This window comes from Hemiscyllium ocellatum, chromosome 21, assembly GCF_020745735.1.
Source record: "Hemiscyllium ocellatum isolate sHemOce1 chromosome 21, sHemOce1.pat.X.cur, whole genome shotgun sequence".
In the NCBI taxonomy this organism is placed as follows: Eukaryota; Metazoa; Chordata; class Chondrichthyes; order Orectolobiformes; family Hemiscylliidae; genus Hemiscyllium; species Hemiscyllium ocellatum.
Window position 1 is genome coordinate 25,664,341 of NC_083421.1, and position 14,023 is coordinate 25,678,363.

A 14,023-nucleotide genomic window follows, 5' to 3' on the forward strand; every position below is an offset into this window, starting at 1 on the left:
TAAGTTTGCAGATGACACCATAACTGGAGGTGCAGTGGACAGCAAAGAGGGTTACCTCAGATTACAACAGGATCTGGACCAGATTGGCCAATGGGCTGAGAAGTGGCAGATGGAATTTAATTCAGGTAAATGCGAGGTGCTGCATTTTGGAAAAGCAAATCAGAGCAGGACTTATACACTTAAAGGTAAAAGTCAAGAGTGTGGTTGACCACATGCAAGGTTCCCAACCTCATTCCTGATGAATGGCTTTTGCCCAAAATATTGATTTTTCCTGCTCCTATTGATGCTGCCTGACCTGTTGTGCTTTTCCAGAATCACTCTAATCTTGATTCTAATCTTTAGCATCTGCAGTACCCACTTTCGTCTACTTAAAGGTAAGATCCAATGGAGTGTTGCTGATCGAAGAGACATTGGATTGCAACAGTTCCTTGAAAGTAGAGTCAGAGGTAGTTAGGATAGTCCTGAAGTCATTTAGTACGCTTTCCTTTATTGATCAGAGTACTGAGTATAGGAGATAGGAGGTCATGTTGCGGCTTTACAAGACATTACTTCGGCTGCTTTTGGAATATTGTGTGCAATTCTGGTCTCTTTCCTATCTGAAGGATATTGTGAAACTTGAAAGGGTTCAGAAAAGATTTACAAGGATGTTGTCAGGGTTGGAGGGTTTGAGCTACAGGGAGAGGCTGAATAGGCTGGGTCTGTTTGGAATGGTACATGAATAGAAAGGGTTGGGAGGGATATGGGCCAAATGCTGGCAATTGTGACTAGATTAGGTTAGGATATCTGGTCGGCATGGATGAAGAATCTGTTTCCATGCTGTACATCTTTATGACTGTATGATTCTATTATCATTACCCCATGATAAGTTTACTAGGATAGTCTTTTGTTTGCTTGTTTTCTGATTGAATCCTCTGCCATAGGAACATGGTGAATGGAGTAGGCTATTCAGCCCATTGATGCAGTCCTACCATTCAATGGCTGATTGAATTTGACCCTCTTTCAGTTTAGAGATTCTGCTTTTAAGATGATATTTTAGAAGTTCTTTACCACTTAAATTCCATAAACGTCAAATTTGCTAACCAACCTATTCCATGGTACTTTATCAAACACCTTTCAAAAGATCTTCTCCAAGTTATTAGCATATGACCCTTATTAATGCTTCCTGTTACTTCTTCGGCAATAACAACCACCTGGATTTATATAGCCTTTGATTTAAAGGTGGTAAAATATCCCCTGGAATTTCAAAGGAGCATTCTCGAACAAATTTGGACAGTCATTCACACAGCTAGCATTTTCCCATTCTGACAAGCAGTGGGGAAGATGGCAGGATGGGCACATAATCATGTGGGTTGGCAGGGGAGATACCAACCCTTACTCCCTTTCCTCCTGTGACAGTACTATGGCCTTAAAAGGGGTATTTTGACTTTTTTTTTGATGAAGGAAGGTTCTCGAGTAGTCTGCTTAAATACAAAAAAGTGAACAGCTTGTGAGACCTTGGGTTTGTTTTTATGTTAGAACAATAGAAGCAGCATGACTGGGTGGGGTCATGCTCCCACAAAACCAGGAATTTTAGCTCTACTTTTCTGCAATGCCTGGGGTCTTGAAGCTAGATGTGGAAGTATTTATTCCTCTCGTGTAACAGCTAAAAACTGGGGTTCTCTTCCAGCTGCTGAATTGCACGTGAGACAATCTATTTTACTGAACTTGCCTTTGCCAAACTGTGTTTATAGGATGTTAGTATATTGGAACAGTTAATTAGAGTAGTTAATATATATGTGTATATAATTAATTTGTTAAACATTGTGATAGAAAGATGGTGTTGCAGAGTTCTGCACCACATCACAAGCAGGACAAAGCCCTAACCCACCCTACCCGGGTCATTGCAATATCCTGAGACACTGGAAAGGTCGAGGAGGTCCAGGAAACTGTTAAAAAAAACTTGCCTCTATTTTCACTGTTCAGGCATGCCAAAGAAGGGAGCAGGTTCTCCCGAGGTCAATTTCTTACCAGGCCCTGGTAACGGAGCTTGCGAAATCTCATGGCATACTGGGTAAGCAGATCAGGGAGAAGCTGGCCCCGATCTCTGTCGCACAGCAGAAGCATGAACAGAAGCTGAGAGACCTTGGGAAAAGGACGGAGGAGATGGAAGGCAGAGTCCCAGTGATGGAAGTTGATACCGATCCCTCCAAGGATGGTGATCCAGACCTTAGAGACACAGGTCCGTAATTTGCTTACCAGGTTGATGACCTCGAGAAAGGGGCGGGAGAAAAAAATATTTGTATCGTCAGTCTGCCCGAGGGTAAGGAAGGTGGAATTTATTGAGGAGTGTTTGCCAAAATTCCTTAACTTGGAGGCTGGAATGGGAAATCTGAAGATTGAGAGGGCTCACTGGGTCATAGCGCAGAGGTCAGGTCTGGACCAATGTTCTCATCCTATCTTGGTGCAGTTCCATCATTTTAGTGATAAGCAGAGAATCATGAAAGCTTCCAGAATCCAGGGGAAGGATCTGCAGGCCCTACTTAATGAGGGCTCCAAGGTGACGTTTGTCCAGGAATTGTAATCAGTGGTAATCGGGAAAAGGAATTCCTATGATGGCATCAAGAAAAGACTGAGGGAGCTCAGGATCCAGTACTCCCTGAGGATGGCTCACCTTTAATGGACCTGTACATCTCTTTGTCATGTCAGAGAAAGCAAGTGATTTTGTGGACCAACTAAATTAGTCTGAACAATTTAGTATGGACAAATAGTAGCATTGTTTGGATATGTCACTATTTTTCTTTTTAAAAAAGGAGGAAGTCCACGCGAGGCTTTCTTTTCCTCTTTCCTTTTGGTAATAATCTGGTTTAAACGGTGCTAAAGGGTGGCTGGGCTGTTTACTTTTAACTTCTATGTTAAACTATGTCAAGGGATGGGTATAGTTACTCACTATTCTTTTTAAACTTCTTTGTTCACATTGTTATTTGATGGTGTATTTTTTTTGTTGCATGCGTTTGTGGTGTGGCTCTAGCTAGGTGGAGGGAAAATGGTTGGGATGGCTAGATGCCTATTTACGGGAAGTTTATGCCCAGTTCAGGTAATTAAATGTCCTGCTGCTGTTTTGGCGGCGGGATGGGAAGTTGGGTTTTGGGATGTGTAGATGCCCCCTATGAGCAGGGGATGTGTTCCCCTATCCAGTGCCGTTGGCACTTTATATGTTAGTTTGTTTTTTGATTTTTGTTGTATATAGTCTTTGATCGCTTTGTTAATTTGTTAACTGTTGTGGGTTTCAGTTTGTGTAGTTTTAATGTTCTGTGCATCTTCTGACACTAAGACTTGATGATTTGTAATTCAAGTTCCTCCTCTCTGGAATCTAAATGTTACTGCAGAAGGTTATGGCTAATGGCTCGTTTAAATGCTGTACCTGGAACATCAAGGAGAGTCACTCACCAGTTAAGAGGAAAAAGGTACTCTCGAGTCTTAGAAGGGAAAAGGTAGATATTGCTTTATTGCAGGAGATGCACTTGGATGATAGGGAGCATTTGAAACTACAGCAGAATCGCTTTGATCAAGTTTACTTTTCATCTTTTAATACCAGAAGTAGGCGAGTGGCTATGTTAGTTAGGAGAAATCTCCCACTTAAGTTACTAGAGTGTGTTAAAGACACACACAGGAGGTTCGTAATCCTCAAAGCCCTGATAAACGGGGAAGAATATGATGTTTTAAATGTTTATTGGTCTCCGGTCCATCCCCTCACGTTTCTGGTAGATGGGTTCTCTAAATTGATCAGTTTCGAATCTTGGCACACTATCATCAGGGCGATTTTAATTGTCTTATGGATCCCATTGTAGACAGGTTGCCCAAAGGCCTCCCGATACCCTCTGTACAAACTAAACAATTAGTGGATATATATGTGGAGTTAGGTTTGGTGGACATCTGGAGGCGTCTCCACCCTACAGGCAGGGATTTTATGTTTTTTTCTGATCCACTCAGGTGCCCCACCAGGACTGATTTTTTCCTGACACACATGATAACCCTGGACTTGGTGGCATCTTGTATGATTGGTAATATCATCCCCGATCATGCTCCATGTACCTATTGGTTAAGATTAAGGATGCTATAGTGGGCCCGAGGTACTGGCAAATGGATCCTTTTATCCTAAAGGATAGTAAGTTTATGGAATCCTTCTCTAGAGAATTCAGGGCATTCCTAGACATTAATTCTATCTTAAGTCGCCTGTCTGTCCTTTGGGAAACTGCCAAAGCCTATGCCGGGGGTTAGTTATCTCCTACTCTGCCAGTAGGAAGGGGCAGAAGGGGGAGCAGCAATGTCTCCTCGAAGCATGGTTGAAGGTAACCGAGAAGGCCTACTTTGGCAGGCCCCTGATGGCCAAGCATGGAATTCCGTGCTCACGCAGACAGCAAAGAACGAGCTCACATTTGCAAAACAAAGGCTGTTTGAGAATGGTGACAAGTTGGGCAAGTACCAAATGTATCTTGCCAAGAAAAAGAGTGCCCCTCAAGCCATCACGTCAATTAGGGAAGGTGCTGGAAACCTAACCTGTGATTTTTAAAAGATTAATGCGGCATTTTGGAGATTTTACTCCGAATTATACCAATCTGACGGTTGTGAGGATGGGCGGTCCAAGATGGAGTCCTTTTTCAAGGATCTGGGGCTCCTGTGTGCAACCCTCAATGCCCCCTTATCAGAGCAAGAGAACAGGAGGCTGTGAAGCAGCTTCAGAGTGCAAAGGCATACTATCATCAGGGCGATTTTAATTGTCTTATGGATGCCATGGACTTCCCAGTGAATTCTATAAGGAATTTATAAACATGCCCGATGCTTAATGATCAATGCCTTGTACAATCATGATCATCTCCCGCCATCTCTAAGAGAGGTCAATGTCTCTCTTATTCTTACAACAGGGAACGTCCTGGAGCACTGTGCTTCTTACAGGAGAAAGTGAGGACTGCAGATGCTGGAGATCAGAGTTGAGAGCGTGTTGCTGGAAAAGCACAGCTGGTCAGGCAGCATCCGAGGAGCAGGAGAATCGACGTTTTGGGCAGAAGCCCTTCATCAGGAATGAAGCTTGTGGGCCAGGGCTGAGAGATAAATGGGAGTGGGCTTGGGGGGGAGGGGAGGGGAGTGAAGGTAGCTGAGAAAGTGATAGGTGAATGAAAGTGAGGGAGAAGGTGATAGGTTAGAGGGAGCAGTGATGGATGGGCCCGGAGGGAGGTGCTGAATTGGAGGCTTGGGACTGGGATAATGTGTGGGGAAGGGAAATGAGGAAGCCATTAAAATCCACGTTAATCCCATGTGGTTGCAGGGTCTCACGGCAGATTATGAGGTGTTCCTCTTCCAGGCGGGTGGAAACGATTTGGCGGTGGAACAGGCCCAGGACCTGTATGTCCTTGATGGATTGGGAAGGGGAGTTGAAGTGTTCAGCCACGGAACATTGGGGATGGTTTGTGCAGGTGTCCTAACGATGTTCCCTGAAATGATCTGTAAGAAGGCATCCTGTCTCCCCGATGTAGAGGAGACCACACATCGGGTACAACGGATGCAGCAGATGACAATTTGCAATAGGACCCATGCTTTACAGTTGAAGATTCTCCACAGGGTCCACTTGGCTCCAGATTGTTTATCAAAATTTAAACCAGGAGTTTCTTCAACATATCCCAAAGTGAGTAACACTACTCTTACCATTGTCTCTGGTCCCGTTGCAGGCTCCAAACATATTGGAGCGCTGTGGCAGGTGCAATGGAGGGGATTTTGGGTGTAAGGGTAGAGGGGGACCTGATCTCTCTTCTTCTTGGCCTGCACTGTAGATGCATAAGAAAAATCTTTTCAACATTCTCACTTTCTGCGCAAGAAAGAATATTTTGTTAGGTTGGGTGTCTGAAACCCCTCCAGGATTGTTGGATTGGCATAAGATTGTTATGGAGCATATCCCCTTGGATTTTCTTACAAGTGTGGTACACCATAAAACTGAGAATTTCAATAAGGTGTAGTGGCCCTTTTAGGAATACCTGACACGGATTTGTCTGCCACACTAATAAGGTTACAGTCCAACAGGTTTATTTGGAAGCACTAGCTTTCAGAGCGCTGCTCTTTCATCAGGTAGTTGTGGATGAAGGAGTGGCGCTCTGAAAGCTTGTGCTACCAATTAAACCTGTTGGACTATAGCCTGGTGTTGGGTGCTTTTTAATTTTGTACGTCCCAGTACAATACTGGCAACTCCATATCATGACACTAATAAGGGTTTTATATAGTCATAATAATTGTGCTTTACTAGTTTAATATCCAGAGACAGGGAGCTGTGAACATATTAATATATGAAAATTAATGCTCTCAATGTTGTTTTGCTGAGCTGTATTATTATTATTTATTAGTTTGTTGTTAGTTATTATTTATTTAGTTAAGTAGTTGGACGGGTTTTTAAAAGATGTTATATGTTTTTATACATTTGTATATGAGTGCGATTTGGGATTTTAATTTCTTTGATCTTTCTTTGTATTTGTTGTAATATATAAAACCTATTTTTCAATACAAGTATATTTAAGAAAAGACATTTTGACAGAGTTACAGTTAAGCCAATTCTTTTCTTTTTTTTAAATTTTGTCTGTATTTTAACTGTCGTGTAAAAAATAATGTTCTACTTAAAGTTGAGTAGTTTGACCAATCAAATTGCATCTGGAATGCAATGCCTTACACTCATCTGTAAAATAAAAAAAAGTTAAGATTGAGACTATCTTCTGAATAGATTTTGAGGGAGTTTGGTCTGGTCCATAACACCACTGCCTCAGCAGTTAGGTTCTGGATGAAAAGGCCAATGGTCCATCTTTTGGCCTGATGCCAATCGAGATACCTAAGCTGTCAATTAACAGTTCCTCAAGGGCCAATCCTGCCTGGCTCACCATTATTTTAGTTTCCAGGCAGGGTGACAAAGAGTTGGCCTCCACATCAAGGAAAGCAGCAAAGGTTGTCTGTCAGTCCATGCGAGATTGTGGTTCTCAGGATCTGCATTGATTTGAGCAAGACCTGGAGCTAATGGGTTAGCTTCTGAGAGCCATTTCCCTCTCACATTTCCAAAAACCCCTGCTCATCCCTTTCACATCATTCCCAAGATCAGGAACCTCCCCCCAGCAGATAACACTTAACCTCCTTCACTTCCATCTGGGGTTCAAGGCTGGGTTCTCCCACATTGACTCTGTCAGGGCATTGACCAATTTGGAATTTTCTCATCTCCTCGGGCTGGGGGGAGGGAAATCGCCATCTCAGGAAGAGATGAACCAATAATTCCTGAATACTTAGGTGGCTGATGGCCCCGACTGTCTAAACAACAACCACTCACGCAGATGTTCCAAACATAAAGTGAGAGTGGGTGGAGGGAAATCTCTAGGCACATTTTATGCGAAAGAAAATCATGGTTTTCCAAGCCAGGAAGGATCCAGGTCCACCCAGGCAGTTATTGTAAAACAGATGGCGTTCAGAGAGGTCTCACTGCAAATTCCAAACTACAAAGACAAGTTATCTCAGGACCAATATATTAATTGGAATTAGGTTTTAGGAAGCATCTCAAATGTGGAGAGAAGTATAGAAAAGCAGGAGGATGATGAGGGAACCCCAGACTATTTAAGAATATCAGATTTAGGAGTACGAATAGTTTATTCAGTCCCTCAAGCCTACTCTACCATTTGATGCAATCATGGCTGATCTCACCTCAGCTCTGACTCCACCTTCCTGTCTTTTCTTCATAACCCTTCAACCCATTATGAATTAAAAATCTGTCTATTCCCTCCTGAGGTTTGATCAGTGTCCCTGTTTTAAATCCATCATATCCTTATCCGAAAGCTGTGACCTGGGTCTGAGAACCCAAGGCATGGCTGCCAATGGTGGACCCATGAAACTAGGGCTGTGCGAGAGACCAGACTTAGAGGAGTGTAGATATCTCAAAGGGTAGCAGGATTGAGGGGGTTGCAGAGATTGGGATGTGGGAATACCATGGCAGGTTTCAAATACAAGGCTGAGAACTCTTTTAAAAAATGGAGACTTAAAACTTCAGCCATACCCATTGCTTCTATTAGCAAGACCCATTGATTGGTTCCTTATTTTTCTGCCTGCTGATAAATTACCTTTAACTCCTCCTTTGGATGAGGCAGTAAATCAAGAGCCTAAGTTCACCATGAAATAAAAGAATCCTACTGAGAATACTCTACTCAACATTTATCCCTCAGTCAAATGCCAACGTTGATGAATCATTATTTTTATTCCTGCATTTAGAAACTAGCTTCCCAATCCCAACTAAGACAATGCTGTAACATCACTTAATTGACTATTAAATGCCATAAGATGCCTTGCAGTTGTGAAAGGTGCCGATTAAATCCAGGTTCTTCCTCTTTTTCACAATTGGTGCAATTTCCTTCTTAATTTCATGTTATCATTCAGGATGTGCAATTTCTTAATTGTTGAATCATACCTTTCGGTGTCCCGAGAAAGCTTTGCCCAACTGAGATCTAGTGCTGACATAGATACCTTCCTGAACTACACAACTTACCGTACTCACTGATGCAGTATCATCTGCAAACTAGCATGCACAACTCTCTATTCTTTTAACCAAGTTATTCACATCGATTCAAGTCAGTCTTAGGGCTCAGTCACCAATGTGCCCATTTCTGGACTAGAAGGTCTATGTTCAAATCTAATTCCAGGATTTACTGAACAAAGGAGGAGTGTTATATCAACAAACAAATCTGTTTAACTTCTAATTTAATTTTTCTACTTTATACTAAAAAGTACTGGAGTGATAATTTTTTAAACTTATTTCTTTATTTTTCTATTTTTGTACCTAGGTACCCTTGTATCGAAGATGGTGCTGGGAATGGCGACATTGTACACTTTTCCCTGTACTAATCCCTGGCCTTCAGTGCACGTGACATTGAACTTAATTCTAAATCACAAATCAGCTTTGACCCAAGAGAAAATGTGCGTAATGAGAGCTGGGGTCCCTGTGTAGATCCTATTGAGCACCATTTATCACCGTATCCCAGTCTGAGTACATTCCTTTTATTGCTACTACAAGTTGTCTACATCCTAAACAATTAACGACTCATGTCATTAGGTTACATCCAATACACTGTCTTTACTTCTGCTACTAATGTCTTGTGGAACACATCCTGCAATGCTTTCCAGTATAAATTATGCTAACTAACACTCCCTGTCATAAATACAAAGACTTTCTGTTAAATGGCCTGCCCTCAAAGTGTGTTTTGGAAGGAAAAGAAAACATTGACATAACACTTATTCAACCTCAAGGTCTTTGCAAATCACTCTGGACTTTAATACATCGGAAAACACAGAGTGCCCATAGTCAAGTACCACAAACAGCAGTGAGATAATGATTGCATAATCTGCCTTGTGATTGTTGAGGGATAATTGGCAGCCCGGACAGTATGCAAAGCCCTTGAGAGCTTTAATATCCAATTGAAAGGGCAAATTAAGCTTCATGTTAATAACTCACTCAAAGGCCTGACACCTCGAGCAATGCAGCACACTGTCAGTGTGATGCTGGAGTCCCTGGATTGAAATATAAATGCACAAATGCTACAAATGCTTTGAGACACCACTGTGGTACCGGTGAGGCCAGTGGAGGAGACCGAAGCATTCTTCCTGAAAAGACTTACTTCTTTAAACGTGTTCAGAGCTCATCAGGTTCGTCAGGTCGAAACTTCATCAATGAACTGTTCAGAAGCTGGTCACGTTCAGGTGTACTGCACTGAAGAGGAATCCTGTTTGAAAATAAAAGCAGTAGAAATAATCTTTACTGTGAGACAGAAATAACCATTGCCCAATGTCTCAGCTCAATATAGAGTGAGATAGGACATGGCACTTAAACCTCCAAGCTGGTTTGAAAACTAAGCTAGATTCTCAAGTGCTCTGATAATAAGTGACTACCACTTTTAGTAAAGTAAATTGGCAGCAGAGGGCATTGTGTTTGAACTTTCACTGCGAATACTTACCTTCTGTGATTGCCTCAGGAAATGTAACACATCGAAGCTCTTCAGTCTGTCAAATGCAGAGAGTGGAGCTGCTGCAGGTTTTTATAAACCTCATGCAGCTGCCTGTGCACGTTCAGTGACCGTTCGTCACCCTCTGGCCCTGACCGTCTAAACAGCAACCACTCACGTAGATGTTCCAAGCATAAAGTGAGAGTGGGTGGAGGGAAATCTCTAGGCACATTTTATGCGAAAGAAAATCATGGTTTTCCAAGCCAGGAAGGATCCATGTCCACCCAGGCAGTTATTGTAAAACCGATGGCGTTCAGAGAGGTCTCACTGCAAATTAAATGGCTGGAAACAATTCAGCTGCTTAGAATGGAAAAACAAGACTTCCATTGATTTAATGCCTTTCAATATCCGAGTTCATCTCAAAATGATTTACAGCCAGCCAGCTAGAACACAAATGTTGTAATCATAGAGTCCCCACAGTGTGGAAACATGCCATCTGGCCCGACAAGGCGAAAGTGGGGACTGCAGATGCTGGAAATTAGAGTCATGTGTGATGTTGGAAAAATACAGTGGGTTAGGCAGCATCCGAGGAGCAGGAGAATCGATGTTTCAGGCAAATGCTGTTCATTAGGAATGAGGCCGTGAATCGAGGGGGGTGATGAGATAAATGGGAAGGGGGTGGGACTGGGGGGAAGGTAGCTGAGAGTGCGATAGGTGGACAGAGGTGGGGGGTAATGGGGATAGGTCAGAGAGGAGAGTGGAGTGGATAGGTGGGAAGGAAGATGGACAGGTCATGAGGGGGGTGCTGAGTTGGAAGGTTGGAACTGGGATAATGTGGGGGAAGGGGAAGTGAGGAAACTGGTGAAATCCACTTTGATGCCGTGGGGTTGGAGGGTCCCAAGGTGGAGGATGAGGTATTCTTCCTGCAGGCATCAGGTGGTTAGGGAGTGGTGATGGAGAAGGTCCAGGTCTAGCATGTCCTTGGCAGAGTGGGAGGGGGAGTTGAAATGTTCAGTTGAGGGGCAGTGGGATTGGTTTGGTTTGGGTGGCCCAGAGATGTTCTCTGAAGTGCTCTGCAAGTAGGCATCCTGTCTCCCTAATGTAGGGGAGACCGCATCAGGAGCAACGGATACAGTAAATGACATGTGTAGAAGTGCAGGTAAAACTCTGATGGATGTGGAAGGCTCCTTTGGGGCCTTGGACAGAGATGTAGGGGGAGGTATTGCAATTCCTGTGGTGGCAGGGGAAGGTGCCAGAGAGAAGCATGGACCTGACAAGGGAGTCATGGAGGGAAAGATTTTTACAGAAAGCAGCTAGGAGAGGGGAGGGAAATACATCTCTGGTGGTGGGGTCTGTTTGTAGGTGGTGGAAATGTCAACAGATGATGTGATGGACTGGGGGGCGGGGTTCTGTTCTTGTTGCAGTTGGAGGGGTGGGGTTTGAGGGCAGAGGTGCGGGAAGTGATTGAGATAGAGTCATACAGTCATAGAGATGTACAGCATGGAAATAGATCCTTTGGTCCAACCCATCCGTGCCGACTAGATATCCCAACTCAATCTAGTCCCACCTGCCAGCACCCGGCCCATATCCCTCCAATTCATATTCATATTCACATTCATATACCTTTTAAATGTTGCAATTGTACCAACCTCCACCACATCCTCTGGCAGCTCATTCCATACACATACCACCCTCTGTGTGAAAACGTTGACCCTGAGATCTGTTTTATATCTTTCCCCTCTCACCCTAAACCTATGTCCTCTAGTTCTGGACTCTCCAACCCCAGGGAAAAGACTTTGTTTATTTATCCATTCATACCCCTCATAATTTTGTACACCTCTATATGGTCACCCCTCAACCTCCAACACTCCAGGGAAAACAGCCCCAGCCTGTTCAGCCTCTCCCTGTAGCTCAGATCCTCCAATCCTGGTGACATCCTTGTAAATTTTTTCTGAACCCTTTCAAGTTTCACAATATCTTTCCAATAGGAAGGAAACCAGAATTGCACGCAATATTCCAACAGTGGCCTAACCAATGTCCTGTACAGCTGCAACATGACCTCCCAACTCCTGTACTCAATACTCTGACCAATAAAGGAAAGCATACCATAAGCCTTCTTCACTATCCTATCTACCTGCGACTCCACTTTCAAGGAGCTTTGAACCTGCGCTCCAAGGTCTCTTTGTTCAGCCATACTCCCTAGGACCTTACCATTAAGTGTATAAGATTTGATTTCCCAAAATGCAGCACCTTGCATTTATCTGAATTAAACTCCATCTGCCACTTCTCAGCCCATTGGCCCATCTGGTCCAGAACCTGTTGTAATCTGAGGTAACCCTCTTCGCTGTCCACTACACCTCCAATTTTGGTGTCATCTGCAAACTTACTAACTGTACCTCTTATGCTCACATCCAAATCATTTATGTAAATGACAAAAAGTAGAGGGCCCAGCACCGATCCTTGTGCCACTCCACTGGTCACAGGCCTCCAGTCTGAAAAACAACCCTCCACCACCACCCTCTGTCTTCTACTTTTGAGCCAGTTCTGTATGCAAATGGATAGTTCTCCCTGTATTCCATGAGATCTAACCTTGCTAATCAGTCTCCCATGGGGAACCTTGTCGAACGCCTTACTGAAGTCCATATAGATCACATCTACTGCTCTGCCCTCATCATTCCTTTGTTACTTCTTCAAAAGACTCAATCAAGTTTGTGAGACATAATTTCCCACGCACAATGTTGACATGTTGACTATCCTGAATCAGTTCTTGCCTTTCTAAATACATGTCCATCCTGTCCCTCAGGATTCCCTGCAACAACTTGCCCACCACCGAGGTCAGGCTCACTGGTCTGTAGTTCCCTGGCTTGTCTTTACCGCTCTTCTTAAACAGTGGCACAACGTTTGCCAACCTCCAGTCTTCCGGCACCTCACCTGTGACTATCAATAATACAAATATCTCAGGAAGAGGCCCAGCAATCACTTCTCTAGCTTCCCACAGAGTTCCTGGGTACACCTGATCAGGTCCTGGGGATGTATCCACTTTTAACCATTTCAAAACATCCAGTACTTCCTCCTCTGTAATCTGGACATTTTGCAAGATGTCACCATCTATTTCCATACAGTCTATATCTTTCATATCCTTTTCCACAGTAAATACTGATGCAAAATGCTCATTTAGTATCTCCCCCATTTTCTGTGGCTCCACACAAAGGCCGCCTTGCTGATCTTTGAGGGGCCCTATTCTCTCCTTAGTTACCCTTTTGTCCTTAATATATTTGTAAAAACCCTTTGGATTTTCCTTAATTCAATTTGCCAAAGCTATCTCATGTCCCCGTTTTGCCCTCCTGACTTCCTTCTTAAGTATACTCCTACTTTCTTTATACTCTTCTAAGGATTCACTTGATGCACTGGAGGGCAAGGTGAAATTGCGGCCTTTTATGAAGGAGGCCCGTCAAGTTCACACTAACCCACTCCCCTAGCCTATTACTCGACATTTCCCTTGACTAATACACCCTTGACTAATACATCCAAGGTATGCATTCCTGAACTCTATGGACAATTTAGCATGGCCAGTTCACCTGACCTGCACATTTTTGGACTGTGGGAGGAAACCGGAGTACCCAAAGGAAGTCCACACAGACATGGGGAAAACGTGCAAACTCCGCACAGTCACCCAAGGCTGGAATCAAACCTGGGTCCTTGGTGCTGTGAGGCAGCAGTGCTAACCACTGAGCTGCCATGCTAACTGAGCAAAGTAGGCAGGAAAATAGAGTTGAGGATTGCTTGATCAGTTATGATCTCGTTGATTGGCAGGGCAGACTCAATAGACTGAACGGCCTACCTCTGCACCTACAAGTAATGGTCTCACAGTCACAACTGCCAAGGTATGCATAGCAAAGGCTCACAAACAGACAATGACTAAATGACCAGGTCATCTTTTGTTAGGTATCGTTGCAGCTTTGACCAGGAAAACGACACAAACTCCCAAAGCCTTTCTTTAAACGGTGGCTTGAGATCTAAATAATAACGTAATAACCTGG

At 43.6% G+C, this 14,023-nt stretch overlaps 1 protein-coding gene across 2 annotated transcripts in view; it reads right to left on the reverse strand.

The window, feature by feature from the left end:
* fut7 (fucosyltransferase 7) overlaps nucleotides 1-9,722 on the reverse strand; it is a 67,689-nt gene extending 57,967 nt beyond the window's left edge. For both annotated transcript variants that reach the window (XM_060841007.1, XM_060841006.1), the window contains exon 1: nucleotides 9,660-9,722. The gene's annotated coding sequence lies outside the window, so the exon portion shown is untranslated. The remainder of the gene's footprint in view (nucleotides 1-9,659) is intronic.
* Nucleotides 9,723-14,023: the final 4,301 nt, after the last annotated feature.